Raw genomic sequence first — 19687 nt, forward strand, 5'->3', positions numbered from 1 at the left:
AAATCAAGTAACTTTTAACGCCGTCAAAGTGGAAGTGCAGAGCCAGGCGCTGTGGGCAGCTTTATCTGTCCCAGAAATTCAGGCCAGCATTTTTAAGGCATCAACATTTCCATAGCAGCTAAGCATTTAGCACCTACACTTGTGGGTTTTCATTCTTAAGGCAGTAATTTCCCAGATTAAGAAACTGAGTTATTAACAAACACCTTGTTAAATTCTGTGCACATTATCTAAAACCCTAAAAGTAACTTACATGATCAATGTTCCCTTATCATGTTCAGGGAAACACGAGAGGTACTTCAGAAATGAGAACACCAGAAATATTATCTACTTAGACAGCAATCTGAAGTGAATAGATGCAACTCAATTATCAACCTAAAATGTCCTTTGTTGTTTTATTTTGCCACTCAGTGCCAGCAGCCAGTGCCAAGTGCCACGTTGGTGTTTGTCACCTCTACGGTGATTTTGCCCTGGCACTAATTTTGCAGTGTATAGCAACGATAACCTTATAAATCTGGGGCTTACAAGGAGGCAAGGACAAAGAGGAGTAGGCATGAGATATTGAGATATATGTGTATAGATGTATATATTTTATTTTACCTTTTTTTTTTTTTTCTGTGGGATGGATCGTTGCAGACACTGACTGCCTGGTGGGGGCTGCTTGCCTCTTACCTCTTGGTTGGTGCCAATGTGTGGGCATTTCAGCTCTTTTTATAAATATTCAACAGGAATAATAACAATAGAATCACAGAACGGTTTGGGTTGGAAGGGACCTCAAAGACCATCTATTCTCACCCCCCCTGCCCCGGGCAGGGCCACCTCCCACCAGCCCAGGCTGCCCAAAGCCCCGTTCAACCTGGCCTTGAGCCCTTCCAGGGAGGGGGCAGCCACAGCTTCTCTGGAAAACCCATGCCAGGGCCTCACCCCCCTGCCCCCAGATGATAATTTCTTTACATATTATAATAATAATAACAGCAACACCTACAACAACTACTACTCCAATAAATAACAAAGAACAATAATAATAGAACAACAAAATAAGGAAAAAATTGAAAAAATGAAATAGTAAAATAATAAAATAATGGATGAATAAAATAATTAAATAATGGAAGAATAAAATAATGGAAGAATAATACAATAATATAATGAAATCACAAAATTATAAAATAATGGAATAATTTCATAATTAATAATGAAATATTAGAATAGTAAAATAATGAAATAATAAGAAACTAAATAACAGAATGGCAAAATAACAAAAATGATAAAATATGAAATAGTGAAATAATAAACTCAGTGTTCTGCCCATGCAGGAGCGGGTCTGGGGGTGCTGGGCGCCCCAGGGGTGCCACGGGCCGAGAGTCTCTCGAGTCAGTGCTGAGGCTGCGCTTCCCCCAGTAGTCCCCAGGCAGCCCCAGTAGCTCCCAGTAGCCCCGGTAGCCCACGGTCAGCCCCGTCTCGCCTGTCCCCCACCCGGCTGGCTCCACTGGTTGAGCAGCCGTGGGAATCCGCCCCAGTGCCCTGCACTCTGGAGGGGCGGAGGATATTCACAAGCAATGTGTTTCCTCTGCTCCCAGCACTGCGTCAAAAGCAAACAAACAGGAAAAAGAAAAACAAAACCACCAAACAAAAGCAAAACAAACCTCTTAGCCCCCCCACCAGACGCCACAAAAACTGGCAGCGCTGCTGGTGCTGCTCTGCTGCTTGCATCCACTCTCGGGTCTAAATGGATTTTGAAATAATTTAATTCAAACTAAAATCGAGTACTTAGCATGCGACGTTTTTACACTTTTAAACAAGATTTAAGGTGTAGTGTCGGCGGTAAAGTGTGTGCTGACTTAAAGGACAGGCTTGTTGGAGTCCTACGTCCTCATCTGTATGGATCGCAGAAACCACCAACCCAACCTCCCTTCTTTTTTCCCCTCCACTTCACACAAGACTCAGAATTATACACAGGATTCCCGATTACGATCGGAGCATACCCCGACAGGTAAAATACGCTCATTTGCAATATTAGCTAAGTACCCAACACCTTTCGGCTTAGTTAGGAGAAGTTCCTGGTTTTGCCATCAGTTTGGTGTGTAGTGGTGTTTCCGTGTCTCACAATTCCCTTTCTCATCATAAAACCAGCTGCAGTTGTTTATCACCGACTGAATTAGCGCTATCAGAGTGTTGGACCTGTTTGATGTCGTTGGAGAGGAACCCACTTGTGCATCAGGAGGTGAAAATACCGATGGAAACTCCTCAGGAGTCCAACTGCCGAGTCACAGCTTTGCTAGGAGGCACTTTGTGAACTTAGCTCCACATATCGTGGAAAATCTCTGGTGAGAGCTGGTTAACGAATTGTGCTTCCAGTCTTCCATGGGTGAGGCCAGATCTTGAGCTGTGCTTTTCAGCATATCTCTAGTTCTCCCAATAGCTTGCATCACCAAGGGGAATATATTTCGACCTGTCTGATTGCCTTTTGCATGCGCCGTCTCAGATATGCCTGTCGTTAATCTATACTGCAAGTCACGTGAAAAGATACATGCAAAATGAGCAAGGCACAGGCCTACATTATCACTTTTATCTAAACAGTCTGGGGTAAAGTTCGTTCGTCAGGGAAAAGAGTTTCTAAGAATAACAGGTAGTTTTAAATTGCTTGATTTTGGGGTGCCCAGACTGAAGCAGCTGCTTTACCGAAAGCAGATACCAATACCTGAAATGAGGTTCCTTTAAAGTAAGTAAATACAAGCTAGATGTGGTTTGGGATTGGGTTTTTTTTGTTGTGTTGTTTGTTTGTTTGTTTTTTTGTGGTTGGTTGTTTGGTTGGTTTTTTTTTTTTTTTGGCAGAGGGTGCTAAAGCACTAACAAGGAATGTTTCACTTTGCATTCACATTGTACACCTTTTCTGAGCTGAAAAATGTTAGTTGTTTTAGGCTGATGGTGAAAAAAAAAAAAAGTAATTAAAGTCAGGGTGTTCAGTTTCTCTCAAACTTTTTTAAAATTAGGCCGGTTTTGCTATTTTTAAAAGTGCATTGGAAATGACCATTTGACTGTTTTATTTTCTCTCTGTGTTTTCAAAAACCACTGCAATGCATTTCATTAAAACCACATTTCTTCAGTGACTTTTCTCTGCAGATGACTGTTAATGTGCCACTGAAATGAATCAAAAGGTCTTTGCCTTTTTTTTTTTTTTTTTGTCAGCCCATCTTTTCTCTTATCTCCAACCAGGACTCTCAACCTCCCTTCAAGGTCTGATCATCCTCTTACATGTGGACGGCTTCACTCATCTGTCCTTGCCTTAGTCCTTCCTGCTGTACTCATTCCTCTTGGACTTCACTGTCCCATGGCAGCTGTTGAGATTGAAGATGTGGTGGGTACTGCTGCAGATCGGAACAAGTGACAGATGAGGAAAGAGTCTCTCAGCAAAAATGCTGACGAACTTGCCCTGTAGGCTTGAGGCAAGATTATTTTCAAGGGCAAAGGAAGGACGGAAACAAAGATTACTCAAAAGGCCAGCAAGGAGTCTGACAAAAGCGTTTTTCTCATCTGATGAAGACAACTGCTGTCAGTAGTTGGAAGTAGAGCAATATAGAGAGATATACAAGCCTCAACAGGGGGAAAAAAGGGTTTTATGGCCTGAATGACATTAAGTTCCCATAAACTCAGGTAAGAATGAGAAAACAAGCAGCATGAGGGAGCTCTTGGCTTGTTTCATTTTATCCTTTGAGTTTCTTATCATATTAAAAGCCTGTCCAGGCTTGGAATAGGGGACACTGAGAAAAAGTCGCCTCAAGGAACCACACAGACCTCCTGACCTCTTCTTTGCAGCTGCAGAATACCTGTGCAGCGCTTGTGACAGTGGGTGCAGTTAGTTCAGAGGAGCAGACAGACCGAATTCCTGCTCTCTTGCTTTCCCTCTGATTCAGCAGCTGGAAACAGGAGAGCCCGGCACACTGTGACCTGGTTTTTGCACTGTCCTTCAGGAACTTGACAGCAGTCCAAAAAGCATTCCTCAGATCACAGGCTGTTGACACAGTACCTCAATACGAACCGTGAGCAGGCTGGATTTGTTCTATATTTACTGCCGCTGGCAGCGGTCGGGAACGGGGCTGTGCTTGATGCATTTCTAGCATGCTCAAACCTCGTAAGCCCCAGAAAATGAATGTTACACAACAAATTGAGTCCAACATAACCGGGCTTAGGGTATCGCCAGGAGATGCCCCTTGAGCTGATTTGCTGATTGTTAGCCATGCTGTCATGTTTCTCACCCTTCCTGCCAATGGGTGAGCTATGCTGGCAGAAAACGATTTTTTTTTTTGTGCTTGTTTTTTTGCCAGTTTAACTCCCTGAGCTGCCTTACTGTAAGGCCAGCCGTGCACCAGTGCCAGCATGTGGGAAAAACAGCAAGTCAGATGCTTTGGTGCAAAAGAGGACAAGACTCATCGCTGTATTACTATCCCCATAGAAATAATGAGGACCAGGAAAAGTACAAATGAGAGAAACCTGGTATATGGAGAGTGATAGGAAAATTTCTGTCTTTCAGCAGCACCCACAGAAAATCCCTTTTGTGAAGAAAGAAAGGATATCATTAGGTTGAATATTCTTATTCTTCAAAAAAAGAAAGATTTCAGATCTCTGAAAAGTAAAAAAAAATGCTCATTTTTTTACCCCTCCTCTTTTTTTACTATCTAATAATCTGTGGTAACTTTATGCTTACCTAAGAAGCTAAAATCCCCCAAAGTAAGCATTTGAAAATGGGCTCAAATTCAAACGGCGTGTAAGCTTGCATGTGCACACAAGCTATATAGCTGTACATTCATATGTGCAATTTTCTTATCATATCTTCATCAGTGAACTCTATGTACAGAAGATAGAGAGGTGGTTTCTCTTCCTCTCTGATTTCCCTTCGGTTAGCTGAAAAAAAAAATTAAAAAAAAAAATCTCTGACTCATGCTGAAATGTATTTTCTATGGGTTTATGATGTTTTTAACTTCCAGCCTCAGTTTCCAAGCTAAGGTAGGCTAAAACAAAGGGAGGCAGAACAATAGCCTGAATGTGAACGGAGCCTTCAGTCATGTGCTATGTACCCCTGGAAAGGAGAGGGGGGGTGAGTCTCATTAAAGTTTTCCAGTGCATACCAAGCAGAAAGTAGAGCCCAGAGAAGAAACATGCAAACCAAGATTTCTGCAAGTGATTCAACATTTTATTTTTTTTCCCCTTCTCTTTTCTCCAGTAAGCTAAATTTGTTGTTGTTCCCACAGTGAGACCTCAGACTGTTGCAAACCAATAATCGCAATTGCTGCAGAATCCTTGAGGGTTCACCTTCTAGGTCTTCAGACCTGCATATGAAAGGCCAATTTATTTATTTATTTATTTGTTTGTTTGTTTGTTTATTTATAAAGTATTGATTAAATTTGAAGTGTGGAGTCATTCTTGAATTTAAAGGCAGCAGATCTGCTGTTGCATACTTGCTGGTGAGGACTGGCATGGGAAGGGAGTGCTCAGAGAGAGTAAATCATTCTCTCGCAGGGTGAATGAGGTAAGAATATTACAGGGGTGCTGTGCTGCTCTGCTGTGGTTACACATCCGTAGCATACAGGGGCCCGTCGCCCACTTTCACTATAATGCTTTCAGAATAAAAAAAACACTACCTCTGAAGAAACAGGAATCCCCTGCAGAAACAGAAGCGTATCTTGTGCAAAACCCCTCTGAGCAGAAGTTCAGAGCAGCGCTGGTGGGTCAGCAGTCTGAAGTCAGCAGTAGCTTGCATAAAGCAAAACTCATAAACAAGCCGGTGAGTCAAACTCATTTCCTTGACTAACAGGAATAGGATTTCATAAACATAGCAATCACTTTGTGCTCTCCAAACCAACTGTGAACTGTGTTAGCCGGTTTATGGGGGGGAAGGCAGCTGTTTCCAGCAGCTCTTTTCGAAAGACTGTTAGAAAAGAGGCTCTTTCAGAAAACACACTCGAGGTTAGACTTTGGGTAACGGGGAAGTCCTTTTAGTAGGACTTGTATAACTTGGTAACGTTGCCTTATTTCTGACCTGCTTTGTGTTGAGCTAGCTCATTCTCTTTAATGTTTACTCTATGTGTTATGTAGTGGTGGCTTTATGGCCTTTTTTAAATGTATTTGTGCAATTAAATGTGTGTTTAAAGAAATAGTTGGCAAGACCAATGCAATTAAGACCCCAGTCCCATAAAATTCTCTGTCTTTCTGATGAGGCAGCAAGGACCTCCTACTCCTCTTTTGTTCAGTGGAGATTCACATAGATCAGACTTGTAAGGGAGTTAAGACCTCACTCATGCAAGTACTTTACATTTTGAATTCAGAACGCTGTTTTGGTCTCTCTTTTTCTTATTATTTTTTACCAGCCTTTTAGAAATGTTGTGTTTCGGCTGATCAAATAGAAAATGCGTTCTGCGTTCAGTTTCAGCTTCACTCTGGAGGGTATATTTTAAAATATTTTAGTGCACAAAAAGCTGATGGTCTCTTTGGTCTTATTCACAAATATTCTGCCCTCGGTCCTCCGTGCAGCTGCAGACCAACTGCACTCCATGAACACACTTCCATGGATGTTTCATGCCTGCAGTCATGCAAGAGGCTTGGGTGTGGGTCAGGGAATGCAAATAACATGTTGAGGCCCAAAGTCTGGTCTGTTGCCTATTGTGGATGATCGATGTTACTTACACACACCCCCCTGCAGACCTCAGGCCGGCGCAGGGTCTGCAAAATGTTCCTCCATTGTTCTGCAGGCGTAGAGAGCATCCCTGCTCTTTGCCATCAGTGATCCCATCTTAAATCTTTCATGGTGTTGGCACTGAGAAGGTATTGAAACATCACAGTGTACTGCTAACCCTAAGGGCTTGGTAAATAAACCATAAACTGTGAAGGAGGGAGATGAGTTTTTCTCTTTATCTCCCTAACCTTACTACCTCTTTCTTGTTTCTCAAAGAGATTTATCTTGCTGGAAGACCATGCAGGTGATTTGTATTTCGTGGAAGGCTTCAGCCCGGCATCCCCCTTTTCTCTGCGATGGGCTGTCACCGTGTCTCCCACCCTTGCCACCACTCTGCTTTCCGTAGGCAAAGGGAGGAGTGGAGACATGCCTTGCTGCTGATTGCAACCACGCTCCACCGCTGGGGCAGAGCAGTAGTGGGCTTCATCCTCCTCCACGTCAGCAAGGCGGTGGCAGGGCCTGATGGAGCAGGGCTGGAATCATCACAGCACAGAGAAATCTGTCCGTCCCCCATGACAAATGCCTCTCACACTACGCCGCCGTCCTGCTATCCAGGCAGTCTTCATGCTGTCAAGATTCTGGAGCATGCACTAGCCTTTAGAAATTAAAACGGGTTGGTTGACACTAATTTTGTTCAGTGTAATTAGACGCCAGCAGTCTCCAACATTGTCAGTGGGGAGCAGGAAGGTTTGTTCTGCCAGATCTGTATTATAATTTAACAAAATGGATACCAAATGGATTTTTTTTTTTTTTTTTTTTTAAGTAGACTGTATTATTTTGTCAGGATCCTGTGGGATAAAGCCTAACCTATATGCACTGGACGGCTACATGTTATTATTTCTATGGCATCAACTCATTGAGCGTAACAAGGGCTTCTTGTGTTCCCCCTTTTTTTCCCTCTCCCAGCCCCACTGTGTGCCACTTGTTACTTCCCTGAATTCCAGGAACAAATCTCACATTTCTTGCCAAAAGTTTAATCCACATTTTTTACTTGTTTAATGGCAAGGGTCTCTCTATATACTTCCTCTCCCCAACTCTGGGATTTTTATGTATTTATCTACTCATTTGTACCTTTTTCCCTGTTCCCTTGTGCTTTTATGCCTCTGCCCTTTACTGCTCTCGCTCCTTTCTTTCCCCTTATCCTCCTCCTCTTTCAGGATGTGAGTGCTTTCAGAAGTGCATTAGAAAGTTGACAGAGCTGAAGTGGAACAACTTCCTTGGAAAAAAGTCAAAGATTGCTAGAGTTTGGAGTTCTGATGATCACATTCCAGTAGACTCATGTCTCCACCCTGCTGTGTTTCTCCTTTTCCCAACGACAGCACTAGAGTTTTGCCCTTTTATTTTCCCTGGAACTTCAGAACTGATTGAGTACGTGTGATGTTCATAAGCTGTTGTGTAACATCCAAATGGAGCAATATCTTCAAGTTGAGTACAAGACCTTGCAAGCTCAGTCAACAATACCAAGAAGTTGAACTGGATAAGACAATTTTGTCAGTTGGTGGTAGATTGTGAAGATCTGGCAGCATCTTCATCCTTGGGGTTCAGAGGGCTAAGTGGGTCAGGACAGGGAGGACAGCCTACCTATAGACACAAAGCTTTAAACAAGTGAAAACCCAGAAAACTCAAAACCCCTTAACTCTGAAATTTTGGAGGTCAGATTACTTCTGGCCAGTTGCTTGTTTTTCAGCCATGCCTGTGTCTAAGTGAATGCAAACACTGTAAGTGAAAGTTAACAAAAGCCCAAATGATTGGCTGGCAGACTGCGATGATTATTCATACTACTTTGCTATATTGTAAATATTTCAGCTAGAAAATATAATGGCTACAATCATTTCTGAAATATGTTTGGCAGAGAAACTTGAAATGGAAACAACAAAATAAAGTTAATATGCCTTTTGACTTACGGTTATGCTGAAGTCGTAGATAAAACCTTATTGTACCTGGTATGTGTAACCCCATGTTATCATCTAGGATAAAGTTGACAAACATTTAGTCTTCTCTGTGGAAGCAGAGAGATAAAACAACGTGCACCACTGCTGAAAACAGACACTCAGTGAGATAAAAAGTTTAACCTTACAGCCCAAGAGATTTCCTTGGCATGAGGTAGTAAATACAAGGACAGGAGCAATAACTGGCTGGGCTACGGGAGGGAGAAGCATTAGAAACTGTTGCTGACAAGCAAGTGGCAAATAAATCTCAGAAACAACACGAGAAACCCTGATTAGACCTGAAGGAACAATTTTAAGTGTCGTTGTAAGTGAATCACTCGTTTAGCTTGACAGGATCAGTTGGAAATGAGTGACATATACCAGCTTATATTAAAGTTAATCTATAGATGATTTGTATAAATTCCTTGAGCAGGAATTCGTAATAGTGTTGGGAGTGCAACAGGAGGCTCTGCTGCTGAAGAATACCTCCCACAGTAGGTATTGAACTCTACTTCAGGCAACCCAGTACTCACATTTACATTAGGCTTTCCACATGTGTTTCAGATCCAATTTATGTCAACAGTAATTGAAAGCTGTTACCATCTGGGTTTTGGGTGGGCTACATGGAATGAGTTATTATGAAATAAGTAACTTCTAGTGTGAATTAAATATCATTTGAAGTCCTCTGGTGGGAGCTGAGTCGAGAAGCCAAATAGCCCTGACTTGCACAAAGTTTGAAACTGAGGAACCAAATTTTACTGGAAGTAAAGAAAAACGTCACCTTTACTCTGGACAATAATGCCTTAAGGTATAGGACCTTCTATATGGTGATATTTGGTTATTTCACAGAAACTTCAAATAAGCACCGCATGTCCGTAAGTCTTGTACTCTGCAAAATCTGTAATCTATTATTTTCGTTCTGTATCTGGTGCAAAATCTACCTCAACCCTAACAATTCTATATTTATAAGCAAGAAATTGCTAAACAAATAAAAGAGCTGGAACAGATGTTAACCTCTTCACTCTGGGGAAGCCAGATGTAAATTCACTGCAGGAGAACAAATTCAGTAACTGGACTGCCTAACAAATTTGATACCTAGTGATATGTGCAAGTTCTTTCTTTTTATAGAATTGCTTGTTTACCTTTCAGATCTCCATATTGCAAAATAAAGGTATTCCTTGTGATATTCATGGCTCCAATAAAAAAAAAAAAAAAAAAAAAAGGTGAAATGTGAATCTTTGAGTGAAAATTCCTTTGACTTGGATGTTACATTAATAGGCACATCAGATACAGACAGATCAAGGGTTTGTTTTCATAACCCCATCCTGCTTTTGCAGAAGTTAATGGGACTTTTGCTACTGTCAACACTAAGAATCAGTTAGAGACTACAGGAGCAGTTGCCAAAGGCAAGAGCTTCAGAGTATATGGGGAAAAGTAACCATGGAGATCTACAATACTGACTAACAGAGAACAGGATTTGACTTGGCACTGCCAGAGGTGCCTTCCAATCTGTGTTATTGGGTGTTTCAGTGACTGTTCACAGCTCATTACCAGAGAGATTCTGCTTTGAAGTACCTACTGTATTAGTGATACCCTCTAAACGGAGTAAATCCAATTTTAGCCTTGATATCTTTTTAATTTTCTGAAAAGATCATAGTTTCAGCCCTAGGGGATAGTGAATGACATGAGCAGTGGGAAAGATACCTGCTCAACATATTTCTCTTTGTGGAAATACGGTGGAAGAGGTAGTTATGTAGATGCTTCAGTAATCTTAGGCTCAGAAATTGCCTATTATCTTCATACCACTCATGGTTTTGAGAGTCTGACCCTTCTGTAGAGACCAATAAAGACAGCAGGACTTTTTGATTAAATAGCTGGCAAAAATACCAAACTTCTAGGAAGGGCATTGAAATGCTGGGGTTTCAACCCAAGCCCGAAATCAAGGTTGACACATGGGTGATTCCCACAGCCCTTCCCAAAGGGGGGTGAGTTTCCCTCCAGGGTGGGCGGCCTGGCAGACAGAGCCGTTGGGTAAAGGAGCCCCAGGGGTCCCGCAGTCAGTAACCCAAGGTCAGGTGTCCCACGCAGGGATAACAGCCGGGACCCCTGGCAGGAGGGGCAGTGTCTGTGTGTGAGGTGGATGCCCTGTGCAGAGTTCCCTGTTGGGGAAGGACCTCCCGCCTCCCTGGGACTGGGCTCCAGGCACGTCTGGCCTTTGTAAACGCGGGCTGTGTGGAGATACAGTGTGTGGCTTCCTTGGTCTGATGTGTTTGGCTTGTTGACTCGGTTGTCTCCCGTCCCTTCTATGGGAGATGCATATCACCATTTATCCCACCCATTGCTGGTCGTGCAGTGTCGTTGGGGTCAGTGGGATTGATGTTGATTATGTATAACCTGACTGACTTGTTTGTACCCCCAGCACTCACCCATGGACTGACCCTTTTGTATCAAATACAGTTTGGTTATTGGTTCATCTTTATGCTGGCTGTGTCCTTTATGCTAGGCCTGATAACTGGCAAATCAGGCATCTGTGCAACATAACATTCAATGACCGTGCGAGTGTTAATTAATCACCAGAAACATCCATACTTTTCATCCCTGAAGAACCACCCTCTTCTGGAAGGCAGAGCTGCAGTGATGTTTCATGTCACAACTTCATGACATCACTAGAGAATTTTGGCCTAGGAAGTGGCATCCGTGGCTGTAGCTCATTTCTGTTTTGTGGGAGCAACGAGGTTCTTGTTTTGGTGTTCGTAAGTGTAGTCACTCCCCCGCAGCAGCCACCACTCGAGCCGTGGGTGTTTGTCCGCACGGAGTAGGTATTGTAGCCGTGGTGTATGCCATGTCCTTCAAACACAGCCATCCTCCCTCCAGCCTCAGGGCCAAGAAGGGAATTTTCCTTCACCTGTGGGTGTTGTATAACCGTTCCCTTCTTGGCCATAGGTGTATGTGCTATCCAGTTATTTTGGCTTCCACGTGAATTACGGAAGAATGACAAATAGGAGAAACCTACTGAGAAAACAGGATGAAAGTATGATTACTGCGTTATTACATGGTGTTTAATGCCATGTTGTCAGATGGCTAACATCCCACCGTCCTTTGTTTTTACATGTGCACAGAGTGAGAACTGGAGAAGACAATAGCTGCTGCCTTGGCTGTAAGTGCCCCGTTCTTCACTCTTGCCCCCATGCTTGTTGGGTTTATCGCCCCCACTAAGACAGGGGAGAAGTGAGTTCAGACTCAGCAGACTTTTCTGTTGGTTAGAAACGATGGTACTGGTTGTTTGGATGTTGGAGTTAATATTTCTAACAAGGATAAACACAGGATGAAAGAAAATGGAGAGCAGCTGGCAGACACTCAGCAGACTCCTCCACCCTATCCCTTCAGAGAATATTTTCTTAGGCTTTGTAACTTGGTTCTCAGTAATGTTAAGTTCCATTTAAGATGGATGTAGAAATACGTAGTATATGTTTTTGAAGTCAAAGCAAACATTGAAGAACAAATTGTGAAATTTCGTTTGGCAGAGGGAGGTTGCATCATTGGCTTTCCTCTCAGCCTCAGGAGGTTTCATAACATCTGAAGACATCATCATGAGTGTGAGAAAGTTGACATTTAAGAAAGAGTCTAAGAAAGGGGAAAAATTTTTAACCATTAAATGCCAAGGATGTGAAGGGATTGCACCAGTGATCACAGGCTGCTTAAGGGAGTAATGATTATGCACAAGTTGAAATATGTATTATCATTATTATTATTATTATTATTATTATTATTATTATTATTATTATTATTATTATTATTATGTTCTGTAAAAAAGCACCCCCTATATGCTCCCCATATGCGCCTACATTTCGAGATTTCAGGAGTTTACACTGCCTGGGGTAAACTGGTGTTTAAACTCCTGGTGTCCTTGGAGAAGGTAAGCAGAAGAAGGAAGGCATAGAAGACTTAGTGTGTGAAATAAAGATCATTTTCTTCCTGAGTATCAAAGGTGCATTTATCACATTGAATTTCATCTGCCATTTTGTGGCTCCGTGGTGTAATACCAAGAGATCCTTCTGCAGAACTTCAGAACTGGCTTCATTCTGACTCTCCCAGAGAGTTTTGTGTTGTCAGAGGTTGCTGTCATACCACAATTGATTCTTTTATCTAAATTGTTTATGAATTTGTTGAACCACACAGATCTTGCTATCTTTCTCCTGTCATGAAAAATTACTTTATTCCCTAGGTGTGAATCCAATTTGCCAATGTTTCTGATATAAAATTGAATATTACATAGAACACACGTTTCTAGCTTTTCATTATGTGGGTATGTGTGTGTATTTGTATGAGTGGTATTTATTTGTATTTGGTCTATATACAACGTGTAGGTATGCATGTGTCTATGTATATATGTGTGTGTGCTTGTATACTTATTTTAAAGAGAAGTATCTGAATTTTCGTGATTGGTAGTTTTATATTATGTTGCTCTTTGAAAGAGCTGCAATATCTCTATTGTAAAGTCTATACATCCAAAAAATTGTCTGCTAACGCTGATAACACATGAAAATAAAGACAGTGTCACTTTATTTGGCCGCAAAAATGTATAATTCTGGATAATCACTGTAATGTGGTTTGTTTATCTTAGTTTGTGTGATGTTTGGCAGGGGGTTGGCATATTTTTGCCAGTGTTTTCTCTTTTATTGTTTTTAGAAAATCCACACAGTTTGTGAGTTAGCTTGGAAGCAGACCTGGCTGAACCCAGGAACCAGCAGATCTTCCTCTCATGGTACTGTGGTATGTTTTGAAAAGGCTCTCTGATTGAGGTTAAATGCTTCAAAAACATTGCTTAAATTTATCTGTAACAGGAATTCAAGGGGAAGAAAATGGAATAGAATATTAATATGACTGACCTGAGCACCTGCTCCCCTTTAATGTAGACACAAAGTCTTTCATGTGGATTTTTTTTTTTTTTTTTTTAATCAATAGAAGTTTTATTTGGGACGAGGAAAGAAAAACCAGGAAAACCACCCTCTTTGCCATGACTTCCAGTCAGAAATCTCAAACGAAAAAATAAGGCATCCCTGCACACCTCAGACCTTCAGCAGATGTTCTGCAATCTGACAGTCTCAGACTCACGTTATTCTTGCCTGGCTTGTAGAAATAATTTTCCATTAATGAGATGAAAGGATCCGTTCAAGATAGTTCTTCTGAAACGCTGTGCTTGGATTGACAGTACACTTTGTTATGATTTGACTAAAGTTCCAGTGTGTTTATATTTTGTACAGATGCTTTCGACTATGTTTTAGGTCTTTGCATTTCTAATGAAAAGTGAACTGAAAGATAACAGAAATCTTCTACATGAGTAACTCATTTAGCCAACACATTTCTCTGTTTCTAAAGGATGCCCTTTACCAACCATTCTGTTTTCTAAAAATTTAAACAAAAGTCACTTTATCCACATGAATAACCTAATTGACTACAGTGTGACTACTTACATACGCTGCATGAAGGCGTATGATTAAATTTAGTCAAGCCTAGGGAATGTAAATGGTGTCATGTATGGCTTTGTCCTTTTCATTCATTTACTCATTCGCCGCTGGCAGTGTTGTTCCCAGCTGGATCCCTCTAACTTGCAGAGGTTGGGACTCGTCACTTCTTCTGCAGAAGACCACTAGAGAAAACAAAATTGTTTCAGGATGTAGCCTGATGATTCATTCACTAGATGCTCTCTCCCTTCCGAGTAACGACTGAATCATAACAGATGCCAAGGGTGGAAAAGACTGCTCGTCATAAAAAGCTGTGTCTATTTTTAGTGCTGTCCTTATATCCCAGTGTGTACTCCCTCTTCATCAGACTTTCTAAGGTATGTCACACCCTCAAACTGCATCAGTGGGGCTGCAGGTAGAATTGGCGTGGTTTGCTGCTCATGTCAGCGGTTACAGAAAGGCAATCACTGATTCACAATAAAATTTATTTTAGCTGAAATGAGCTGACCTCTCAAGATTTGCATGTGTATTTATAAAGCCCTAAAATCAAAAGCGTGTTTTCTGGGAGAGGATCAGTGTCCCCGTGAACACGACCCAGAGATGATAAGGGAATTGTTGTGGGGTTTTTCCTCCAAGTCTTTCCCTGTTGTATCTAACCCTGATACACTGTTCCAGAGAGAACCGTACCCCCTTACGATATTTCTTATATCTAAGACATAGGGTATGTGAAAGGTTTTTTTTAAAAGTTTTATAATTTCATGTAATTCCCCTCATTTACATTCTGTACATTTCTTAATGCTGTGAGGCGTTGGGATGGTAATGAAAGTGAGAGGTAATGAAGTGCAAATTACTTCATGCTAATATAGGGATCGTTCAGCTGAGATAGTTGATGATTGAGCATTTGTAATGGTGCTAGTTGTTGGATTTTTTTCCTAACATAAGGATGTGCTAGCTAAGGTGTGACAAAGTGCAGTTTCAGCCGTTTTATTAACTGTAGTGTATAGATCAGTAAATAATAAAAATCAGTCTTCCTGTCTTATTTTAGGTTTTCTCCAGTTCTGTTCATATATGTCTTTTGGGGATGAATAAAGCATATTGTTACTGGCTTTTAAGGTGCCCTGAATACTCCTCACCAGCTCAGCATCTTTGGGAGCTAACCACAGTGCATTCATGCAGTGCAATGGCAACCTGCTATTAGTGTGTAAATTTTACACATACTTTTTATGACCTTTCTCTATTGTGGGACAATTTGCTCTCAGGAGTTGTTTGCTAGACACTGAGTGTGTACTTTTAAACCCTAAACTGAAGACCTTCCCCCACACCCCACCCCACCTCCCCTGCCCCGTCCTTCTAATTGATGTTTGTGCATTGTACAACCTGATTTTTTTTTAAACACGGGGTAGTGTAGCCTATAAAATTTCCGACTAATCCTACTGGTACCACACGAGGCAAAGGGATAGTCTCAGTGTCACAGGGTGGGGAGACAAGTTACGATCATTTGGGTAAACTTACTATCTGACGCTTTTTATACAGTAATGAGCTGCAGATAACTATATTACCTATTTTTTTTTCTGTTGAAGAAAACTGTCTCCTCCACTTTCACTGCATTGCTTCTACTGTTTTCTTCAGTGACTGAATTGTTCCCATTTGCTGAGTAGGACAGAAGTGACCTGGCCTGTGGTTAATTTACTTCCTCGTTTGTGTATTGGGATAATTAATGGTACAGTTTGTAATCCTGAGAATGGCACTGACTAATTTGTTGGGTGCTAATGACGTGTTCATTTAAATTGCCAGTTCAAGAGGTAGGGCCAAAATCCTGATGCTGTGGCTGAGATTTTATTCTGCCCTGTAATTACTCAGTATCTTCACGAAGGCTTTTCATAAATAGAGGTGACATGAAAGCTGAAGACAGGTTGTCTGATTGCAAGGTAATACCTAGGAAGAGGGAGGAAAAACGTCTGAGGCTTCCTTTCTATCCCAGTCCCGCTGGGTCCTACCTTCTGCTCTGTAACTTCTTGCCTTCAGTGTTTCATACTGACCTCCCCAAACTCCTCATCTCTTCTTCCCTTACCGTGGAAGAGGATCCAAAATAAAGGAATCCTCATGTTTTCCCCACACCTTCTCCTTTGTTTGCAATTGCACATTGATCTCTTGTTGCAAATATATTTTCCCCCACCCTGTGTGGCTCAGAATAAGATGGAGAGATAGGAGCGGAGCAGCAAAAGCCAAGACGCACAACGTCAGGAGTCACGTTGGAGTTGCTGACAGTGAACGTCCTGGCTTTTTTTGGCTTGCTTCACAACGGGGAGGGGGGAGGTTTATGAAATTGTGAATCCCACGGAGACTTTTACAAAAATGAATGTCTGCTTTTGCATTTAGGTTTCCCTTTAAAAGAGAAAAAAAAAAAAATAATCCGACTGTGGAGGTTATAAAATAGGCTAAGCTTTATTTACCTAAGAGACAAGGAATTTTATTGCTTGCAAAGTTATTTATGACATAAGTGAAGACAAACAGAAGGATGAAAGGAAAGATAACATTTGTTGTGAGTACCCAAGGGAATGTGCTCACGAACAGGGAGTTCAGTAAGTGCCAAGCTGATTATTTTCCTCATTCCCCCCCCCTGCAGAAGTGGAGTTAGAGGGTCATTAGCATATAAAAGTGCGGCCAGCATGTGCTACACTCTATTTTTGTCCATCATCTGAGAAAATAAATGGCAACTGACAGTATCAATTAAATATTTTGGACGAGTTGCACAGCTTTAATGATGAACTCATGATAGGATAAAACTCTGGATTCTCTTCTCCCAGTTGTGTGCCTTGAACTTGTACAAGAACATGGTCTTGCTGGGCTGGGATAGGGCAGAGGCTTGCTGGGAACATGGAAGTCAGGAAAAAAAAAAAAAAAAAGACCAGAGTGCACTTGCTGACACTGCATGAGATTAGTTTATTGGAAAGCAATGAGCTAAATACCATTTTAGATTTTTTTGTAGATTTAAAATGTAATTCAGGGCATAGATGTTGATTTTTTTTTTTTGTCCTTTCTTCGTCGCCTGAGTTTTTTTTTTAGTTTGTTTAATCTTCCAGGTTTCAAGCTTTTCTCCCCAAACCAGGTGGTTAGAAACTTGCTACAGACAAAACCCCAAGGCTACCATGGGGGTCATGTTGCCTTGCTCCAGGGATTGGAACTTTTGTGGAAGTTACACAATACATGTCCATGGGCACCTCTTGCTTGAGAAAGAGGAATAACCTCCCAGCAGGAGCCCCTGGGGCTGGGTTAACTCTACAGGCCTCTCCACCATCACAGGAGGTGAAGACTTGTCTGATGCAGCCTGTGGAGCCTCTTCATCCCTTTAGTCTCTTTCCTACCTTTCTTCATCGAACGCTGCTTTCACGGGTGGGAAGGTCAGACCCAATCTCACAACTGGGGATTGAGAACAGGTGAAAATGCATTCCTTAAACTAAGAGAGGTTTTGGAAATAATCCTGACTTTGAAAGCAAAACGTCTGCTGCCTAAAAACCTGAGGGAAGCTTAAAAATGGACAGGTGAAGGACTGAGAAAACAGTGATGTGCCATGTTGGCTTTTTCACCATGCAGTGGTGCAACTTGAGGGTCTGAGTGGCATTTCAAGGAAAGGTGAACTTGTCGCACAACCCCAGGTAATGAGTGGTAGATGGGGCAAAAGTCTTCTTACTGGAAGTTGAGTTTTTCATCGGTAGGAAGACTTCTCTCAAAAATAATTTGGGTCTCCTCTGAAAGAGGTAGCTGGTGGATGACCCCGCTGTGGGCAGCTACAGTGGCATTGTCCCCAGGTGTTTGTAAATCATCCCGCCGATGGATGCTGATGACCTGTCAAGCCAAATTGGAATGAAGATTGACAGAAATCTGTATACTAATTAAAACTCAGTTGCTGCTGCCGAGGGCTCCAGACGAAGCTGCCAGATGTATCGCATCCCAGCGCAGAGCTCCTCAGCTATTTTATGCATCTCTCTTGCGCGGGGCCAGATTTAAGGGCAGTTGAAAGAGAAAGCTGTCCTAGGTCGCCATAGGTTAGAGAAGGCAAAAAAAAAGTAAATAATTATTTTCTACTTGCCACCACCTTCTGATAAAATCAACAACAGTGAGGCATATGATTCCTTTTGTATTTTATTGGGAAGTTAAGTTAACAGCAAACTAATTTAAGAAAGTAAGATAAAACCAGTTCAGCTCCTTTTATTTCTCAGTGCCTTCTCAACCTCTTTCTTTCTATTCTTCCACCTAGCTATTGCTGTGCATTTCTCCTGAGCAGCACAACTTCATTGCTACTTGTGCAGAAATTCACACTTTCCTTCTGTTCACAGAATTGTCTAGGTTGGAAAGGACCTTGCAGCTCCTCCAGCCCAACCATGACCCTCACCCTGACCGTTCCCAACTCCCCCAGATCCCTCAGCGCTGCGTCGACCCAACTCTTCAACCCCTCCAGGGATCCCGGGGACTCTACCACCTCCCTCAGCAGCTGTTAGTGGTTCCTGTGTGTGACCTAAAATAATCAGTATTGCCAACTTACGCCGTTCAAAAGAAATGACAAGGAAAAGAATTTGAGAAAGCGTAAGTTGATATGAATGTCAAGTTTTTGATGTCGGAGTTATGTCCGGTTGTGTCTTCAAACCTTCCTAAACTATGTATTAGCCATTTACTTTTTTTTTTTTTTTTTTTTTTTTAAATGGGGATACTCCTGTTATCAATGGACTCAGGTATGACTGAAACCAAAAAAGCGAAACTCAGAATGGGGTTCTATGCTCTGGTAACGACATAGCAACTGAAATGAAAACTTTCATATTTTACTTTTTGAGTTTGGGGTTTTTTGTGTCGTCGTTTTGGCTCATTTATTTATTTACTTATAGTACAGTATGGATAATATTATCCGTATAATATTGTGTTTTCTTCCTCACATCATTAGCTCTAAGACAAAATAAAACCAAAACAAAACACACCCCTGCCTTCCAGCTTTGAAATCGTTTCTTCTGCTGTAAGGTGTTTAAGCAACCCTCTTCAGCAGCCCGCAGCCTGGCCGTGTCTGCAGCGCTGACACGTTTGCCTGGCAGAGCGCTGAGAGTTAAAGCAACTCAGTATTTCTGATTTCTCCTCCAGGCAGTGGAATGAGCCTGTGACGTGCCGCTTGGTAAGTCAGTCAGTCCACTGTGGATCTCTGAAGGCTCCGAGGGCGGGTTAGTGGATTCATCACCTGGTGCTGGATGCGGGTTTAGTCGCAGCAGAGTAACTGCGGTGCCCGGATGCAATCAGGGTTACTTTGCCATGCTGCTTGTCCTTAAAAAAAAACCCAACAACACCCCCCCAAAAAAAAACCAAACCGTGGCCTACGAAAGAAAGGGGAGATTTTTGCTACATGAAAATGATGCTGTCGGGGTTTTTTTCGGTGGTGCTGGTCTGAGCCCCTCTTCCCTTTCCCACTGGTGTTTCTGAGCTCAGTCTTGCATGCTATCAAGACAGCTGCTACAAACAACTGCTCTCGATCATCCAGGCAGTGGAAGGATATAGCAGGGCTGGCTGAGATGACTCAGAAATAACAAAAA

General features: G+C 42.0%; 1 long non-coding RNA gene across 1 annotated transcript; it reads left to right on the forward strand.

Moving 5' to 3' along the window:
* Nucleotides 1-5389: 5389 nt before the first annotated feature.
* LOC113490263 lies at nucleotides 5390-9192 on the forward strand. The gene is made up of 3 exons (XR_003400189.1): nucleotides 5390-5521; nucleotides 5617-5776; nucleotides 7882-9192. It is a non-coding gene; the product is annotated as an uncharacterized LOC113490263 (long non-coding RNA).
* Nucleotides 9193-19687: the final 10495 nt, after the last annotated feature.

Source organism: Athene cunicularia (assembly GCF_003259725.1).
Source record: "Athene cunicularia isolate RWA chromosome Z unlocalized genomic scaffold, athCun1 chrZ_part3, whole genome shotgun sequence".
NCBI lineage: Eukaryota > Metazoa > Chordata > Aves > Strigiformes > Strigidae > Athene > Athene cunicularia.